Source organism: Agelaius tricolor, unplaced genomic scaffold (genome assembly GCF_023055355.1).
Source record: "Agelaius tricolor isolate 1412-34295 unplaced genomic scaffold, bAgeTri1.0.p SCAF_10, whole genome shotgun sequence".
Lineage (NCBI taxonomy): Eukaryota > Metazoa > Chordata > Aves > Passeriformes > Icteridae > Agelaius > Agelaius tricolor.
In genome coordinates this window covers 1500307-1518282 of record NW_027269270.1, presented here as the reverse complement: position 1 = coordinate 1518282, position 17976 = coordinate 1500307, and the positions used below count along the sequence as shown (strand labels likewise).

At 47.8% G+C, this 17976-nt stretch overlaps 1 long non-coding RNA gene across 8 annotated transcripts in view; it reads right to left on the bottom strand.

Annotated features, from left to right (window-relative positions):
- Positions 1-16339, bottom strand: part of LOC139593476 (uncharacterized) — a 65162-nt gene extending 48823 nt beyond the window's left edge. For 7 of the 8 annotated variants that reach the window (XR_011680310.1, XR_011680309.1, XR_011680313.1 and 4 more), the window contains exons 1-3: positions 15953-16339; positions 15007-15176; positions 2259-2329 (exon numbers count right to left, since the gene is read on the bottom strand). This is a non-coding gene — a long non-coding RNA (uncharacterized lncRNA). Of the gene's footprint in view, positions 1-2258; positions 2330-15006; positions 15177-15637; positions 15725-15952 lie in introns of those variants that run through there. The other variant, XR_011680311.1, reaches the window with a different exon arrangement.
- Between the last annotated feature and the right edge of the window lie 1637 nt (positions 16340-17976).

The following is a 17976-nucleotide window of genomic DNA, read 5'->3' as shown; positions in this document are numbered from 1 at the left end:
CACGGCATTCACAGATGAATACCATCTGGTGTGCTGATTTATTGCCCCTGAATTTCTCAAGTTACTTTTTTTCTTTTTTTTTTTCCCCTTTTCTCATCTTACCTTTCCCTTACATTTTCCCCCTACAAAAACATTTTCCACAGAAATGCAGTTGAGAGAGGCATTTCCCTAACACGCTGTTTTATCTTAAGATAAACAGCAGCCTGTCACTGGACAGACCAACAAAAAACTGATGTATGGGATCTATTTAATACCTCTGCAACTCCAGAGCCCTCCTGGTCATATAGGCTGCTCTTTTCCAATAAGAGATGCTTATAGTAGGTCATATAGAAAAATGAATATATGATGTTTGCACTAAGGATGTGTTTCAATGCACATGCCCAGGGAGAAAGAAAACAGGTTGTACAAACCCCCTAACCTGGTCCCTCCCACCTGTTTGATGACTGATCTGGAAGACTAAAGAAAACTTACTTTGTAACATTGTTCATTGTGTCTTTTACTGTAATTTTAGTGCAACCTTTCTAACTTTTACACTGTGTTTCCAGCTCACATCTCTCTGTGTACGTGATGTCCATCACCATTGCTGCCAAGTTCTCCAAGTTCTCTTAAATTGAGTTTTTTTTTTTCTTTTCCATCCTGCAATCATACAAAGAACAGACTCCAAGCTATCTGTGCAATTGTTTTTGGACACCTCATCAGACATAGCTTTAAACCTCCCTACACATCCAAATCACCCTTTTTACTCACTAGGAGGAAAAGTTTCCCTTGTTTAAATAAGTTTGACTGAATGGAAACCAGACTGCAGATTGTCTGTCCTTTTACTCTTATGAAAGCATAATTAAAAGTCATGTTAAAGTTGGGAGATCAAGAGGGTTTGTGATAACAGCTTAGATAACAAGCTAGGAGCTGTCAAAGCTGTCAGGCCATTAAGAAACTAAATAATTCACACCCCAGTAATTGCTTTTATGTGCATTTTCCTATAAAATCCAGGAGACATGAGTCACGGGGCCTTAAAAAAGAGCCTTGTTTATCAGCCTCCAATACAGCACACTGCACTTTTACTTTTTGGGAGTTTTGGACACAGGTGTGTTCCTCTGAACATTTAAAGAGAGTGAAAGCAGTGCTGGGTGTCACTGCAGTGTGCCTGGCTCCTCTGGGCAGCAGCAGATTTGGTTCTGCTCACCTGTACCATGCTAGAGAGAAATTTTGGCTCTGCAAACAGCACAGGATGGTTTTTCTTCCTCCCACCCAATTCTGAGATTCTTTTTAAGCTGAGATATGTCCGAGCTCAATAAATCCCACCCCCAAAACCTGTGCAGCAGCAGAGGGCCCCTCCAAAGAGCTGTTTGCAGCCAGGGAGCCACAGTGATGTGCGCAGGGTGCCACTGTCACTGACATCAGTGCCACGGCCTCGGCACAAGGAGGGTCGATGCCACCTGAAAAGTTCCAGTTTTGGAGAAGTGCTGCTCCTCCAAAAAACTTTGGGAAGTGCTGGTGGAAATCTTCTACACGGCATTCCTGGCAGCATTTCTGCAGGTGCTGGCTGTGGGACAGCCCCTGCGTGGGGACCTCGGGCTGCCCGCATCCCTCCTGCAGCATTCGGCCACTAGATGCCCCTGCAAGCCACGCAGTCTGCCGGGCAGTGCCGGCTGCCGCAGGCAGGAGAGACAAAGCTGAGGCAAAACCCAAGGAAAAGATGGAGCCTGCTCTTTGCCAGGGGTTTTGGCAGCAGGTGTTACCTCTGTAACCAGCATTGCAAGGGACACGGGACGGCCCAGAGCAGTGATGGATGAAATCATCATCATCATCATCATCAATCATCATCATCATCAAGCACCTCATCCCTGAAAGCATTCACAGTCAGGCTGGGCTGGGCTCAGAGCATCCTGGTCTAGCTGGAGATGATGTTGGACTAGATGGTCTTTAGAGGTCTGTCCCAACACAGGCTAATCCATGATTCCATGGGTGTGCCAAAGGGCTTCAGAACCAACCCAAAACCCGCTGGCCCTTGATCTGCCCCTGTGACATTGCACATCTTTTGCACTGGCCAGTTTACAGTGCAGAAGAGCCACACAGGGAGATGGAAAAAGCCAATAAATGCTGCAAAATTCATTCTGGTATCCTTTCTTGCATTATGTAGCATCAACTCATCCCCACACATGCTCTCAATGCTGCCTGCCCAGGGGGGGGATGTCACCACATGGGCTGTTGATTGCTCCCAGCTCAATGCTTCTCAGGCCCCCATTTATTTTACCTACCATTAATAGGGTAATGAAGGCCCTTCAGCTTTTGCATTCATCTTCCCTTCTCAGAAATCACTGGCTGCACTCTACAGAGGGAAAAGAAAGAAAAAGTAAGCTTCCACCTGCATGCACAGGTATTTCTGACCCTAGGTGCTGTCATTTTTAGGAGTGAGGCACTCAGGTTTGGTGCAGCTGTGGCCATGACCAAGGTCAGGGTCAGAACACTTGCCCTTCACAAAGCCTGTTTTGGTGGGGGGTTTCGGTTTTATTTTTTTTGGTGGTGCTGTTTCTTTTGCAGTTCCTTTGCAGATCTGTTTCTTGCAGAGATTGTCCAAAGCCGGGTTTCTGTGTGCATTGCCCTGGGAGTGAGGGAGCTCTGGGAGCTGGAGGGGCTGTGCAGGAAGCACCCCCTGGCTCCCTTGGGCTCTCCTGGTGTGCCCAGGATGCTCCTGGAGGGATCACCCATCTCTCCTCGGTCCCTTTTCCCTCAGTCCCATGCTCAGAGTCGCTCTGTGGCACTCGGTGGCACTATTGTGTCCTTGTCCCCAGCACCTCGTCCCCCATGCTCTGCTTCCCTCCGCAACCTGTGGGAGCACGGCCACGTCTCCCCACACAGGAGGGTGGCAGGGGACAGGCTGCAGAGACCCCAGGCCATGCCGTGCCCCCCACTCTGTCCTTGCCCTCCTTGGCTCACTGCCCCCTCTGCAATGCAGCCGCCTGTAAATATTTGCCAAAAAAAAAGATCCTTGGGGATAAGAGAGCCAGAGGCTGCTGAGGGTGGCTGTGCAGGGAGGATTAGGGCTGTCAGGGCAGGGATGGGAGGCTGTTTCCATGGGGAGCAGGAATCCGGCTCCACTGGGGGCCAAAGGAGCCGGGGATCCTGCTAAAAAGGGAGACTGAGAAAAAGGGAGCCTGCTAAAAAAGGGAGCCTGCTAAAAAAGGGAGCCACGGGGATCCTGCTAAAAAAGGGATCCTGCTCACAGGGATCCTGCTAAAAAAGGGCTCCTGCTCAAAAAGGGCTCCTGCTCAAAAAGGGATCCTGCTCAAAAAGGGAACCTGCTCACAGACCCACTTGGGGCCATGGGGATCATGCTAAAAACGGGATCCTGCTCACAGGGATCATCCTCACAGAGCCACCTGGAGCCACAGGGCTCCTGCTCACAGGGCTCCTGCTCAAAAAGGGATCCTGCTCAAAAAGGGATCCTGCTCAAAAAGGGATCCTGCTCACAGAGCCACTTGAAGCCATGGGGATCCAGCTAAAAACAGGATCCTGCTCACAGGGATCCCCCTCACAGGGATCCTGCTAAAAAAGGGATCCTACTCAAAGGGATCCTGCTCACAGAGCCACTCAGAGACACGGGGATCCTGCTAAAAACGGGGCCCTGCTCACAGGGATCCTGCTAAAAAAGGGATCCTGCTCACAGGGCCACTCAGAGCCACAGGGATCCTGCTCAAAAAGGGATCCTGCTCACAGGGCCACTCGGAGCCACAGGGATCCTGCTCAAAAAGGGATCCTGCTCACAGAGATCCTGCTAAAAAAGGGACCCTGCTCATGGGGATCCTGCCCACGGGGACACACGTTCGCCTCTGCTCCACCCCAGCCGGAGCTCCAAGCAGAGCAGGAGCCCTATCCCTGGGGATGCCACCTCCAAAGGGAGCCCATCCCGCTAAATCAGGGCTCCCAGCACCGGGAGCTTGTCCCCCGCCCTGCCCGGCACATCCCCCGCAGGACCACTGATTGCCAGGCTGGGCTTGGCAGGGACGTTTCCCTTCCCGCTGCCCTGTGCCGAGGATGGGCACGGAAAACACCTCTGGAAGAGGAGAGCCTAAGCCCGGTTCCTTGGCCCGCCCTTTCGCTTTGTGTTTTCTCGGTGATGCCGCTGCCGGCAGGAGCTCCGCTCCGCTCCGCTCCCCTCTCCCATCCCGCCCTGTCCCGGGGCTGCCGCTGGCGGCTGCGGGAACAATGCGGCTTTGAGGCTCCCGGGGTGCCCAGGGGAGGGAAGGGACGGGATGCCGAGCTCCGGAGCGGCTGTAATCCCCCTTTAATTGCTGCATAAACACAACCAGTGATTTCCATGGATTGGAAATAGCTGGGCGCATTGTTTTCTGACTCCGGGAGGAACTTTGCGGCTAAAAAAAACCAGCCCCGTTTTCTTCTTAGGCGGACTAGCATACACCCAATTATCACTATGTCAGTGCTATCATTTACAAAACTCTGTTAGTGCCAGAAAGCCACTACTGTGGCAACAAATAGATTTTAAAATTATCTTTTTTTTTAAAAAAATTAAATTTTAAAAAGTTCCTTTTGGTGTGTTGGTTAAATCCCACACAAGCCAACTATTGTGAAAACTTCCTTCTTGTTACAGGAGTAAACTCGACTGAAATTAGGAGGAAAAGGTATTTTCCTTCAGAAAGTGCTGATACACAATTTTGGTTTTATCAGAATTCCACACAGGAGAAAAAAAAATTCAGCAAAATACCATGACTCAAAAATGTGCCCAAAACTGGGCTTCAGTTTTTGTCCCTTAAAGCCTTTATGTTTTCCACCTAAGTTTTTTCCACCCAAATTCATAAAAGCTTGAAATCTAAAGACTTTCCTAGCTTAGCACAGCCACACTCTGTCTGGGGAAGCTGGGAGCACACCCTGGGAGCTGCAGGTTGCAACGAAAGTTGGTCCTGAAAGGAGAATGGAAGCAGAAGGTACTGGAAAACCACAGTTCCCATGGGAAATGCTAATGCTTTTTGCGCAAAAATACTTTGGTTTTCAGGCAGAACAGCTTGGTTGTCAGTAGCCTGATACATAAATCCCAGGATCTGGGGTAGAAGGCAGATGTGCAACATGGAAAAGGTGATTTTTAGTGAACTCTGCACCAAAGGAAAAGAAGAAGCTACACCATAAACCTGACGAGCTGTATTTCTGGGAGGGTCCTGTGAAATCTCAGCTTCATGGGGACTCTGCCATTCACCAGAACAGAGTCAGGACTTCTCTGATGGTCCTTGAGGGCCCCTTCCAACACAAAACATTCTGTTTCTGTGATCCAGAGGGGCATGCATGGATGTGGCACTTGGAAAACCTACAAATGTTGTGCCCAGGATCTCTCTCAGGCAGGATGAGAACCCTGGGTTTGCTCCAGGGCTGTAGCAAGACCAGCACAAGCACACCAGGCAAGGTACAAGGTGTTCCCTCTCCATTTGAGTTATTCCAGTTAAGTGCTCCAAAAGAAGCTGAAGGCACACCCATTTCCATGAGTCATGGTGAGGAAAAGCCATTGCATGTCTGGTGTGTGTGACACCAAGCCAGGCTGATCCAGGGTTTGGCCCTCAGACCCTGCAGCAGCACTGGCTTCTGGGCAGCTGGGAAGATGGAAGAACAGAGGAATACAGGCTCTCCAACAGTTAAGGAAGCAGCTGGTTTGTTATCAAAGGACAAATTTTGGCTACCCCCTTGCAGAAAGTTGAAAAAAAATTGCATTTTTCCAGTTGCTGCACTGAAGTTTCACTTATTCTGAAAGGTTTAAGGAGATTGCTGGGAAAAAAACCTCGGTGAATTCCTGTTTGTGCATATGCACATAAAATCCACCAGAAATTCCCAATTCCTGTGGAGGAGCAGGTAATTACCTACTGGGGATTCACAAGTTGGCCCTGCACTGCCTTTGGAGACAGGGCTGGGACAGGCTTTGTCATGCAGGTACGAACAAACAGCTGCCATGCCATAGAACCTGAGAGCAAAATGTATTTACTGTCACCCCTGCCTTCCATGGAAAATTGCTAAAAGTGACAAGTATTACATCATTATATATCATTAAACCATAAGCAAGCCATAACCATTGAGCCATCAGACTCAGAGGGGTAAAGGCCTCTCTCTGGAACCCCTGAGGTGCTGCAGGTGAAGGCACAGCCCTGACCACTCACTGTGAGCTGAGGGCACAGAGGATCCATTGGGGAATCCCATGACATGATGGGATCTGGGCTGTCTGCACCTTCCACAGCCATGGAATCCCCTCTTTTCCAGCAGGTTCCTCTTTTTTTTTTTTTTTTTTTAATTTTTTTCCCATTAAACAAGCCCGAGCTTACAGAACGTGCTTTGCTGAACTCAGACAGATTCTGTGCCTGTTGTGTGTTGGAGATTTTGCTCCTCAGCACTGCCACAGCCCCATCCAGCCCAGAGAAGCCCCTCTGTGTGCCCCCAGTCCATCCCAGCAGCCACTGCCCAGCACACATCCCAGCCTTGGGGTGGTCTGGGACTGTGCCAGGCAAATACAACTGACAGAGTAATTGGTGGGGCTTTTCTGTGGAGAAGGTGTTGCTTGTTTCTGGGTTTGGGTGTCAGATCACTGCAGCTCATTTCACTGGTGCATTATCAAATTCCTTTCTTTCAGGGAACAAGGTGCAACCAAACCAGGGAGGGCTAAGAGGATTAATGAAGATGTGTGGCATCTGAGCCTGAAGTAAGCTCAGGTGGGAGCAAACAAAAATTCATCATCTAATGACCAGACATCCACAAAGGGCTCACTGTTTCCAGAAGAGCAGCCAAAATGCAGTGTCAGGTGCCATCAGCAGCCCATATGAATCATCCCTGCTGTGAGGCTGTAGAACAAGGTGTTGGTTTCCTGTGTTCTTGCTTGATAAATCACAACCTTGCAAATCCAGGGAAGGCAGGAAAATGTCAAGATTTTATAACATAGGGATTGGGGTCTGACCTATGGAATGTGTCTTTCTTTAAGCCCCAAATGGAAAGGTTGGACTGACTAAACAGGAATGGGGTCCATGAGTCTGGTCTCACCCACAATCTATCCCATAACATGGAAAACTGAATTCTTTTTATCCTTTTCCTGTGCAAATGGAGACAAATCCTCCACCATCTCAATGATTAATATCTAATACTGACCACAGGGAACCTCGGTACCATGGTGACGTGTCTGAGCAAAACACAGGATGGAAGAAAGATGCTAAATAAACAGGCACAGAATTCAGTCCAGGGAGAAACAGAGTTCTGGAAAACATTGAGGGAGGTCACTGGAGGAGCAGCAAAACTGTCAGCTGAGCTAAGGCACTGGTCATGAGGGGACTGTCTTGCTGGCTTCCAGGCAAACAACTGACCCATGGATTAGACAGGCACGTGTGGAATTAGGAAAAGGGAAGACAGCTGGGATTTTAAGAGGGTGAGACCCTTGTCCCCATGAAGCACCACCTCTGCAAACAAGGAGGCAAGAGGGGCCAGAGGCACGGGGGATTGGCCCTTGCATTCATTCAGGGTGATCTGAAAGGCTGGGAGCTGTGGATGAGGAAGGAGATTTTAATTCACCCTGAGACTAGCAGGGACCCACCCATGAAGTATCAGGTTGGTTTTCTGAAGGGATTAAGGAGTCCTCACCCTTTTGGGAATTCTCTGTGCTGTTTTTGTTGCTGTCATCCAACAAAGGTGTGGCATCAGAGAGGTCACAGCAGAGGTGAGCAACATGTTGAGTGCTTTGCTTCCCCCAGGATGGAGCAACACAGAACAACCAGACCAGGTGAGTCAGGAGAAGGGTAAAACAATAGGAGAGACCTGGAATGTGCATCAGCACTCGGTTCTTTGTAATCTTTTGTACTAAAAATTGATGCCAGTAACTTCTGAGTTCTCTCTCTTCAATTTTGGTAGAATAAGCCACAGGGGAAAACAAATGAACTTTTCTTCAAAGAAACAGTTTGCCCTATAGATTTGCATGGATTGGACATTCCCACCTCTCCTCAGCAGCCTGGCACTGCTCTTCCCCAGCTGGGGAGGTCATGGCCACAGGAAACCCCTTTCTCCTTCAGCAGCAATGCCAAGGAGTAAAGAAGTGATTCTCCTCCAGTAAAAAAGGGAAACTGGTGCCAAATTCTACAGGTTCCTGCCCACTGGATTTGACAGGGGATTGCAATGATGAGAGGGCCACTCCTCTTGGTATTGGCAGGTAAAGGCAATGACCACATATTGTGGCTTATGAGGTTCAGATTGGATATTATGAAAAAAAAAAATGGACTAGGAGGGTAGACAAATTTGCAACAGGTCACCCAGAAAGTGGTGGCATCCACACCCACAGCAGTGATCAGGCTTTGGGCAGCCAAAGCCACAGCTGACATCATCTGGTATTGGAGAAAGTCCTGCTCCAGGTGGGAGGTTGGATTGCAGAGGTCTGAGGTCTTCCCTAGGGAAAGTAATAAAGCAAAAGTGGCATAAAAAGAATAATCCTACCTATTTTGAAGCCTCATGGGATTTTGCAAGTCACCAAAAATGTATTTTCACACAAAATACATTTTTGTGTGAAAAAATGCACTTACCAATGGGTAACTGCACTTACCAGTGGGTAAGTGCAGCGTGGGCTGCCCATCTGATATTAGGAAGAAATGGGGGCAGCTCCTTCCCAGTGGGCAGAGACATCTCCTTTGATAAGAAGATTGTGCCTTGTGGAGAACTGCTGGCAGGGCCTCAGTAGCCCATTTTTCCTACTGACAGGTGAGAGATTTGGGTGTTTTGATTCATTATCCATTATCCTTTTCTTGATCACCTGCCTGGAGCCTTTTCATGTGGCACTCACTGACAGAGGTCTCACCAGGTAACTGGGAACAAGCCCTGCTCAGAAGCACAAGATGACAGCCCAGTTTTGCTGCTCCCATGGTGACACTCCAGATAACCCACTTTGTAACTTCTCAAGATGCTCCTGTGTTGCTGCCACCAAAAAGCCACACTTGGAGCCTTCACATGACAGGGAAAGAACGGTTTCATGATGAGAAAACCAGTGCAAGCAGCAACAAGTGACTGGGCACACGCTCAGCTGTTAGCAGCTCTGCTGATGCCACTGGAAATGACTGTGGGATTTTTTAAGGACACATCAAATTGATTTGGATCTGTTAAAACCCAACGCCTTGATCTCCATCTGTGTTTTGAGTGTCCCTGCTGGAGGAGCAGAGGGAAGGAGGCAGGCGAGCGGAGAACAGGATTTTCCTTGCCTCATCCCCACCGAGTGTATTTGTTTAAACAAGATGGGTGGAACCAAAGCCATGCATGGCTGAAACTAAAAGGAGGCAGTCTCTGTGCCTGAACACTTCACACCAGCACATTTGCTCAAGTGTGTTTCCCTGCAATGCAAAAGCCACTGGAGTCCTAGTGGCTCACCTAAGGCAGCACCTTCTTCCCTCCAAAATTTTTCCTTACCACCCAGGCTTCTAAATTTATTCCTTTTTTCCCCCCAGCTGCTGGTTTACTTCTCCCTGCCTCTGGTATTCCAGGCAGTGGGTTTACCTTCCTCACAGCACCTTTTAAAAGTGGTGGGATGGGATGGGGATCCCAGTCTGTGCCAGCACTCCCAGGTAACAGCCCGGCCCCAGCCCCATTTCCCAGCCCTCCCTTAACTCTGTCCCCACAAAGAGGACAAACAGGTCTGTAGCTCATCCCCTATTCCACCATAGCGCATCCATTACTCCACCACTTTCACAAATTCCACCTAATAGGTGGGTTGGGTGGGTAGAACCCTTCACACATTATTAGTGTGCTTATTTTCAGCAGTAAAGTAATTCTGCAGGAATTCAGCCACATGCAAAACGTCCCTGCCATTCCTTTGCTGTCTGTGAGCAGATCTCTGCACCACATCAGGCACCTGCTTCACCCTTCCTGGACTGAGGGCTGGAAAACACACTCAACATCCCCTGCAAAGGGCAGCTCAGATGGTATTTACAGTAAGAGCAGATCTGCCCAGTGCTGCTGGATTTGGTTAGACAGGAGTTAATCAGGACTTTTGAGGTCAATGAGCCCAAGCTGAGCCCACAGGTAACCGAACCAAGGCAGACACAGCTTTACTGAGACTGGAGAAACTGCCCTGGAATAGTTTGCTAGTAAATGGGTGAGACATGGCCATCAGGAGTGTGACAGCATTGCTCCAACTCAGAAATACTCCAACACTTGCATGGACCTCCACTGCACATCTTACCCCAGCCCTGAGGAGCCTTGCTCCCAGCCCCAGGCAGAGCTTTACAGGGATCTGTGATGAGACACCAAAAAAACCAGGACTGCTGCGGATGGAGAGTTTGGAAACATGTCCTTGGTGAGTAAACACTCTTTTCCTTAAAACAAAACCAACAGCAAAACAACAATAAAACAATTTATTCACACTCTTGGGAAAATGCTAATTAAAGTTTACTTTAAAATACTAGCAGACACGAGTGTGGGCTGTAACAGGAACATACTGTGAAGTGACAGGTCTGCAATAATCCCATCCCTCAGCCAAGTCTAATTCATTCCCATCACACGAAGGTCCGAAATCCAGGGAGGCTCTTGGAGCCCAAGCATGTGCACTTGTGGGAGGTGCAAGAAGTGTCTCTGCAGTGAGAACAGGTGTGAGAGCAGGGGTTCATGGAGGGGGGTGCCAGGAGCCCAGCTCTGCAGCAAGCACAAGGAAAGCTCTGTCTGCTCTGCCACGGCAGCTTTGCAGAGCCTCCCTCAGGCTCCTTCCAAGCTTTGCCTTAGTCTGGAGCAGCCTGGCCATGGAGAACTGGGAAGAGCCATGGGAAAGGCTTTGCAGAGCCCTCCCTCATGCTTCATCCATGCTTTGCTTTAGTCTGGAGCAGCCTGGCCATGGAGAACTGGGAAGAGCCATGGGAAAGGCTAAATGTGGCTTGGTGCTGGAGAATGAGGTGCCATGACTGCTTTGCCTCTGAGAAGATGGGCACAGAATGGAATAACTCTCTTTGTCTCTAAGAGCTAACAAACCCCTTGTTCCTCATGGAGTCCAACACTGCCTTGAAACTCGTGAACCAGGCAAGAAAGGTTACTTGTCTCCTGCTTTATCAAGGTTTTCACTCATGCCAAGTGATGCTGCTGCCACCTGAACAAACCCAAGCTTTTCAAATGGGAGCAGAAATCTTCCATGCCCCATAAATGATCTGGAGCCAGGTGTTAGGTGAAACACCAGGCACTGGCAGAGCAGGAAAATACCCTGTGAGGGCAATACTGAAATGAAAATTAGCTTGCTCTAGTGATGCCCAGCTGCCCTGTTGCAACACCATGGCATTTGTGCCCAGATAGGTAAAGGCTGCTGAGGAAAAGGCTGATGGACATAATTTCCATGGCTCCACACCATGTCCATCCCTGTTCCTTGAAACTCCTATAATGTATTCCAATTTGGGCAGGGGAAAATATAGAATGAGATGCTTTTATGAGGCTATTTCCTAATTTACACAGGTCTACCTCAGCATTGCCTTCATTTCAAGGTCCTTCAATAAAAGAGGTCAAGAGCACTGCAGCACACACAGGTCACTGTGCCTTGAGCAGAAAGGTGGCAAAACCACATTTGCCAGCTCCAGGAATGACTCAAGGATCACATCATGAGTGCAGCACTACCCCAACCCTGCCTCAATGAGGAGAGGCAGGCTGGGTGTGACAGGAAACCATTCCCCCCATTTCCTGCAGCCAGAGTTATTTATCCCATTTCACTGGGATCCCACCTGCACTCACCACAGCACTTTTCACTTTTCTCCTCATGGAAATTTTTCTCCCACTTTAATTAGATGGGACCCATAAACCATAAGTCAAATGGGTGATTTCACTTCTAATGACATTTTCCAAAAGGTTATAAATAGTTCCATTAAAGCACACACCAACCACCAGGTCCTTGTCTGTCAAACCTGGGGTCACCTCACCTCTTGCAGGTCATCCTGCTTAGTGCCACACCAGATTTGGGAGCCCATGTTGCTCCTCACAGCCTTCTGCCCACCTGATCCTGTCAGGATCTGACTCACAGCCCTGTGTGGCTGTGGACATGTGGCACTCTGCATTTCAGATGTGGTGGCTGCTCCTGCTTTAACTCACTGACCATCTTACTGGGCACCAAAAGGAAAATGGGAAACATCCCCTTGAGTTATCATAGGATTGAAGTGGAAATGATGAGTCTCTCAAGTGCTTGGGAAAATTGTACCCTCTATGCAGGCTTAGGACTGGTGACAGCACCAGAGTGCTGACTGCCTGTCATCCTCTCCACCACTGCACAGAATCCCAACTGTGGATGATGTTTTTGGGAAACTATCACCACAGACACTGAGGGGAGAACTCAGCTTATCCCTCCTTCCTCATGCAGCACAAAGGCTTTGACCTCCCTGCATGTGGACCTGAGGTCCCACTTCACCCTCCTGCCCCATTCATCTGTGCTCTGGACACAGCAGGGACAGATCTGCGCTCTGGGGTACAGCACAGAACTGGGAGGAGCTTGCTGGGCCCCCCAGGAACCCCCTCAGCTGGCACTGAGCTCCTGTCCTGAACCCCCTCACCTGGCACTGAGCTCCTGTCCATGACACACAGAAGTGCTCTGAGATGATTCCCTGATAAAGTTTCCTGCCTGTGAAATCCCTGAGAGATGAATCCCTGTGCTCCCTGAGAGATGAATAAATCTAAACCCTAAAAACGAACCCAACAGATGGGAAGCAATATCATGAAGGAGGATTATTTCCTACAGAACCTCCAGCTTCCTCCTTGGCCCTCAGAAGAGTTGAAAAACAAGGTCAGTGTAAATACTTCTGCATCCCAAAGCTGTTTAATAAAAACATCCCTAAGTTTACCAGACTGCTGCTTAGCTGTGACATCTTCCTAATTGGAGAGCAGGAACTTCAGGGTAGCTACTTCACTCTAATCAGAGTTTCTGGCCAGAAATCTGGGCCAGATCCACAGTTGGATTTGCTGGAATTTGACTTTTTCCATATTAAGGGTCTCCTCTTTCTGCTGAAGTGTTGCATTTGAAAATAAGCAAACATCAAGTGTGAACTGCAAGCCCTGAGGGATCCTCCTTAGAAGTGTGGTTAGATATCAAAGAAACACTCCTGCACGAGCCTTGTGGCCATTGGGTGACATGGACTGCCAGCACCAAAACCCAAAGGAGCCTAATCCATCAGTGACACTCAGGGATGAGCAGTGTGACCACTCAGTTCAGGCCACAGCCAGACCAAATGGCCTGGCTGCACTGATCTAGCACAAAAGAAGCAGCATTTGCACCATGATCCCTGAGTCAGACTGGAAAAGCTTGAGAAAAACCCAGTCTTTAAGAAGCAGATGTAGTGTCTAGAAGCTGAAGAAGAATGTCTGCATCCTATAAGCAGAGAGTGGAGAGAGAGCTGCCATCAGCATCCATGGATGCTTCCCACTAAAATACCTTTAAATAGCAGCTTCTGTTCAGTATCCCACAGAAGACAACAGAGCTAAAATATCTTAATAGAAGGGGATTTTGTTTTGGTCCAAACATCTTAATTTCAGATTTAGCAAGTGGCAAGCTGTGTGTCAGATACCACCCAGACAAAACCTGTCTTAATTTAGAGCTGACACAACACTTCCAACCTCAGGAAAAACAAAATCTCCTCACTTATTGCCAATCTGCATCTTCAAGACCAATGACAAGCACCTGAAAAGGTGTGCAGAGCCTCTTGCTGGGGCCTCAGAAGAGGATGTTGTGTTTTTAAGAGCACTGATGGGGGAAAACCTGGGCAGCCTGCTTGTCCCTTCCCACAGGAGTTTTACTGACATGCCATAAAATAATGACTGTGACCACTCCATCCTCCCCAGCTGCTTCTGGGCTGCAGGGAGCAAGGAGCTGCTCCCAGCCTGGGGAGAGACAGCCTGCCTGTAGTCAGTGCTTGTGTTTTCACATCTACTCTGCAGCCCTGTGGCCCTTGCTGTGCACTCAGAACAGCAGTTTTGGGTCTCATTTATCACCTCTCCCCTCTTCCCTGTCAGCCAGCACAGTGCAGTGTCCCAGGGACACTTCAGATTTGTCAGGCAGCCCAATCTGACCCACAGTGTCTGGGTTCAGCCTCCTTGTGCCCACCTCAAGCTCCAGGTTTGAATTGGGATGAATCCACCACAGGAGAGGAGGGAAGGGAAAAAAGAGACCTATGTCCCAAACTTGAGACCCCTTGGAAAGGTGTGGAGGAAGAAAAAGTAAGGGGCTGCTTAGTGCCAGACCTCACATGCCTAGTGCAGGGCAGGTGAGTGCAGCACAAGGATTTTTCAGGGGAAAGGAGCTGGGGACTGATGGAGGGGGAAAAAATCCCCACCTCCCAGCCCTTCACACATTGTACACATGCTGTAAAGCTACAGAAACTGCTGGCCAGGGCAGGATAGTCTGGAAAAGGATTTGTCCCCCAAACTGACAGATCCTGTCCCCCTCCCTCCTTGCCCTGAGACAGAGCTGTCAGCAGCTGGTGAACAAACACCCTGCTCTCCTTAACAACAAAAAACAGCCACCCTCACACTCTGCACAGCCTTGAAAAATCCCTCCAAAGCTGACACAAACCCTCAAAGAGCAGCAAATGAGCTGGACCCTGCTGGAGCTGGGCAGCAGCCTGGGGTCAGGGCAGCAGCACCCTGAGGCTCCAGCCTCACACCCTCTTCTCTCCCAGCTCCCTCTTCCCCTCCAGCACATCCCTGGGTACCAGGGCAGATGTGGCCCTAAGCATAGACTCCTCTTTCTGCCCTCCTGCAACTTTTAATCCTTCCCCACTCTGCAGTTTTTAGTGTATCCAAGTTGTTTATGGCTACTCATAGCTACCTGTAGTTTATGATTAAATAGCTTATGACTCTAAGGACAGGTAGTGCACACACCTTCAGGCACTTCTAGCAATGAGGGGACAGGATTTATTTCAAGACAAGGCAATCTCCAGTTTCCTTGAGCAATATTATTGCATTCCAGTGTGGAATTTTTGAGTCTTAGTGAAGGAACACATGGAGAAATGCCTTTGGGTAAAAAAGTAATGAGTTACACACCTGCATGGATTTCTGAAAGACAGACATCACCACTCCAGGCTTTTAAAGGCTGCGGTCTTCAGTTCAAGAGCAGATTCCTTAGGTAAGGGAAAAAGCCCTCATCCTCTCCTTCAAAATCATGGACTGCTGCTTCAGAGTTTCAGTATAAGCCTTCAGATAAAGGTTGTGTCCTGGAAATTCAAAGGACAGAGCAAAAGCTGCAGCTGACAAAATACACAAACTGAACTCATGCAAACTGTGGCATTTTTTCCTTCAAAGAATGATCTGTACCCTCCTTCAAATTTCATGCCCATTAGTTACATGCAGTATTAGCTTCAAACATACAACATTGCTCAAATTCCAATTATTTTACATATTAGAAGAAAAAAAAAACCCTGTGCATGCAACCCAAATTATGCATGAAAACTCATAGCAAAACTAATTTCTTAGAAGGTTCAAACAGCTTGATGGGGAAAAACAGGCAAAAAAATTGCCATTTTTTTTAATCTGTGGGTAAATATTCTTAGCCTGCTTTTAACCATTTGCTTCCAAGTTTTGTAAAAGGACTAGGAAAGTGCCCAAATGCCTGAAGTTTGTATTTTTTCCAGTGAGAAGGTCATATTTTTCAATCTTGTTTTATACACCACCTTACCTATTTGGTCATCCAAACAGGTATTTGTCCTTTCCCTTTCCCAGAAGAAGAGGACAAGCTCTGTAAAGCTGAAGCTGCAGTGGCACGTGAGCATGTGGAACAAAACTCTACAACTGCACAGCCCACACATCATCCCCCTCATAAACATTGCAAAAATATTCCTTGCCAGTGCCACAAAACCTCCAAAACTCGGGTTCTGGCTTTATTTTGGACCAAAATCCTAATATAGTCTAATATTCCACATTTTCTAGCACGATTTTCTAGCTAATTTCCCCAGCTCAGATATTTCCTTGCTGAGATTTGGTGAAGGCTTACCTGGCCTCCCACTGCCTTTTTCAGGGAAAAGGGAAGAAAAGGATTGGTCTGCTAATTCCAGTTGCCATAGTCAGGAGCAGGAGACAATATTTCTTCAGAAGTTCACTTCCAATGACAACCTTTTTCCTGAAGGTTGTCTCTGAATATTGCTGCTGGCATTCTGTGAAACTTGGAGGTCCAACCCACTGTCTGTGCTCAGCACCCAGCATTCCCTCTTGGAGAAGCACAGGAAGGCAGAGGAGAGGGCTCTGCAGATCATACCCTACAAAGGAAGCACAGTTAAATGCTGATAGGAACAAAAGCTGCTCTCAGAAGGACGTTCTGCCCTCAATTCCATCAGAAAGGACTGAGCAAGCAGGGTTTGACAGAGCAAGAGGAAAATCAGGATCATCCAAGTCAGACAGAAGTGTTGGCAGCTATTTTCTTCCTACTTTTGATGGCTCTCAGCTATTGTCATACCTGGAACCAAGTCAAAAGCATGCTTATCCTGCTGTGCAAAGCTGTTTCTCTCAGCCTCTCTAATAAATCAGGGGCATTAGCAAACTTCTTAGGCAGGTTGCAAAAAAACACCATCCCATATTTAAAATGTACCAACTTCCAGCCGAGGTCAGTCGTGTTTCCTTTTAATTTTGATTGCTTAATTTTAAGGCAGCTGAGCGCTCCCCTCTTCCAAGACTGCTCGTGCCAAGCAGTGAATTCCCTGCTCTCCTCCTGGCCTCAGCAGGATGGAGAAAGCTCCCTGAGCAGCAGGCCCTCAATGGCTCTGGAATGTCACCTGAGCATCTGCTGCACAGGGAACTGGTCTCACCTGGGGTTCTCTCTGCACAGCAGAGACCTCACAGCCATGCCACAGTGCTCCTCACCTTAACATCACAGGAAAATTAAAACAGGAGCAGTGTCTAAAAGAGGCTGCAAATCTTCCTCTCTATTGACAGTGTCTCCATGAAGTGCTGGGCTTCATTTTTATAGATATTTGAAACAATATTTCAAATCAATTTTCAGCCAAAACAGCTGTTTACACATGCCTATACTTCCCTACCAGTCATGCACTCTGGAGGTAAATTAGTTCATCAGGTCTTCCAGTCAAGTTTAGAAAGTTTGATCAAACCCTTTGAGGGAAGTAGGAGAGTTCTGCATAATTTGGAAAAAGCCAGAGAAATAAACAAAAAAACCCCTGAAGTTTGTAATTTCTGCAATGGAGGAAAATGTGGTGATCCAACACCAGCTACGAACAGACAAGAAAATGTTGAGCAATTCTGAAAAATGGTGAGGGATAAACCTTGGACTGCTGTTGCAAGAGGCTGGTGAACACTTCCCCTTGAGATGGGGGCAACCATCCTGTGCTATTGCTCAGACCTGAGTAATTTAAATGAGTAGAGAAATCTACTGCTCAAAATAAAATTAGACAAAATGGCTGAGGAGAGTCTTGACCTTTCTATGTCCGTTTTTCTGTGAAATTTGCGAACTTTATTGGAGGCCACTTCCTGCATTCACAGAACGCTACTTTTCTTCATTAATACCCCAATAAGTCTGCAGAACCATGTCAGAACCAGAGCTGCTAAAGACCTGCTTTTAACCATTTCCTTTCAGATAAATGCCACCATCAGCTCAAAGCAAGTTATCAGAAATCAGCTGATATCTTTTGCCATCTCCTCAAGGGCTTTTCCCCCCCATGAGGAGCAGCACCATGAACAGTCACGTAACCAACTGCTGACAGAAGGAGATGAGGTCTTTGAATAGATTGGCTATGTCATTCCAAGTCCTAGCTCCATAGCACTAACTTTAATTGCCAGATAATTTCCACCTGCTCCTCTAAAATTTTGTATGAATATACAGGAGATTTCCGCTATGAAGTAGCTTTCGACACCATATGGGAGACTAAGTTATTCCCATTTCAAAGATGAGTTTGTGAGACCAAGAAAAACAGCTTGTTGACACTTGAAAATTGACTAGAGGAACTTTTCTGGATGCTCTTAAGCTAGAATAAAAAAATGTATTAAGTCAAGTTAAAATAAATCAGCTTC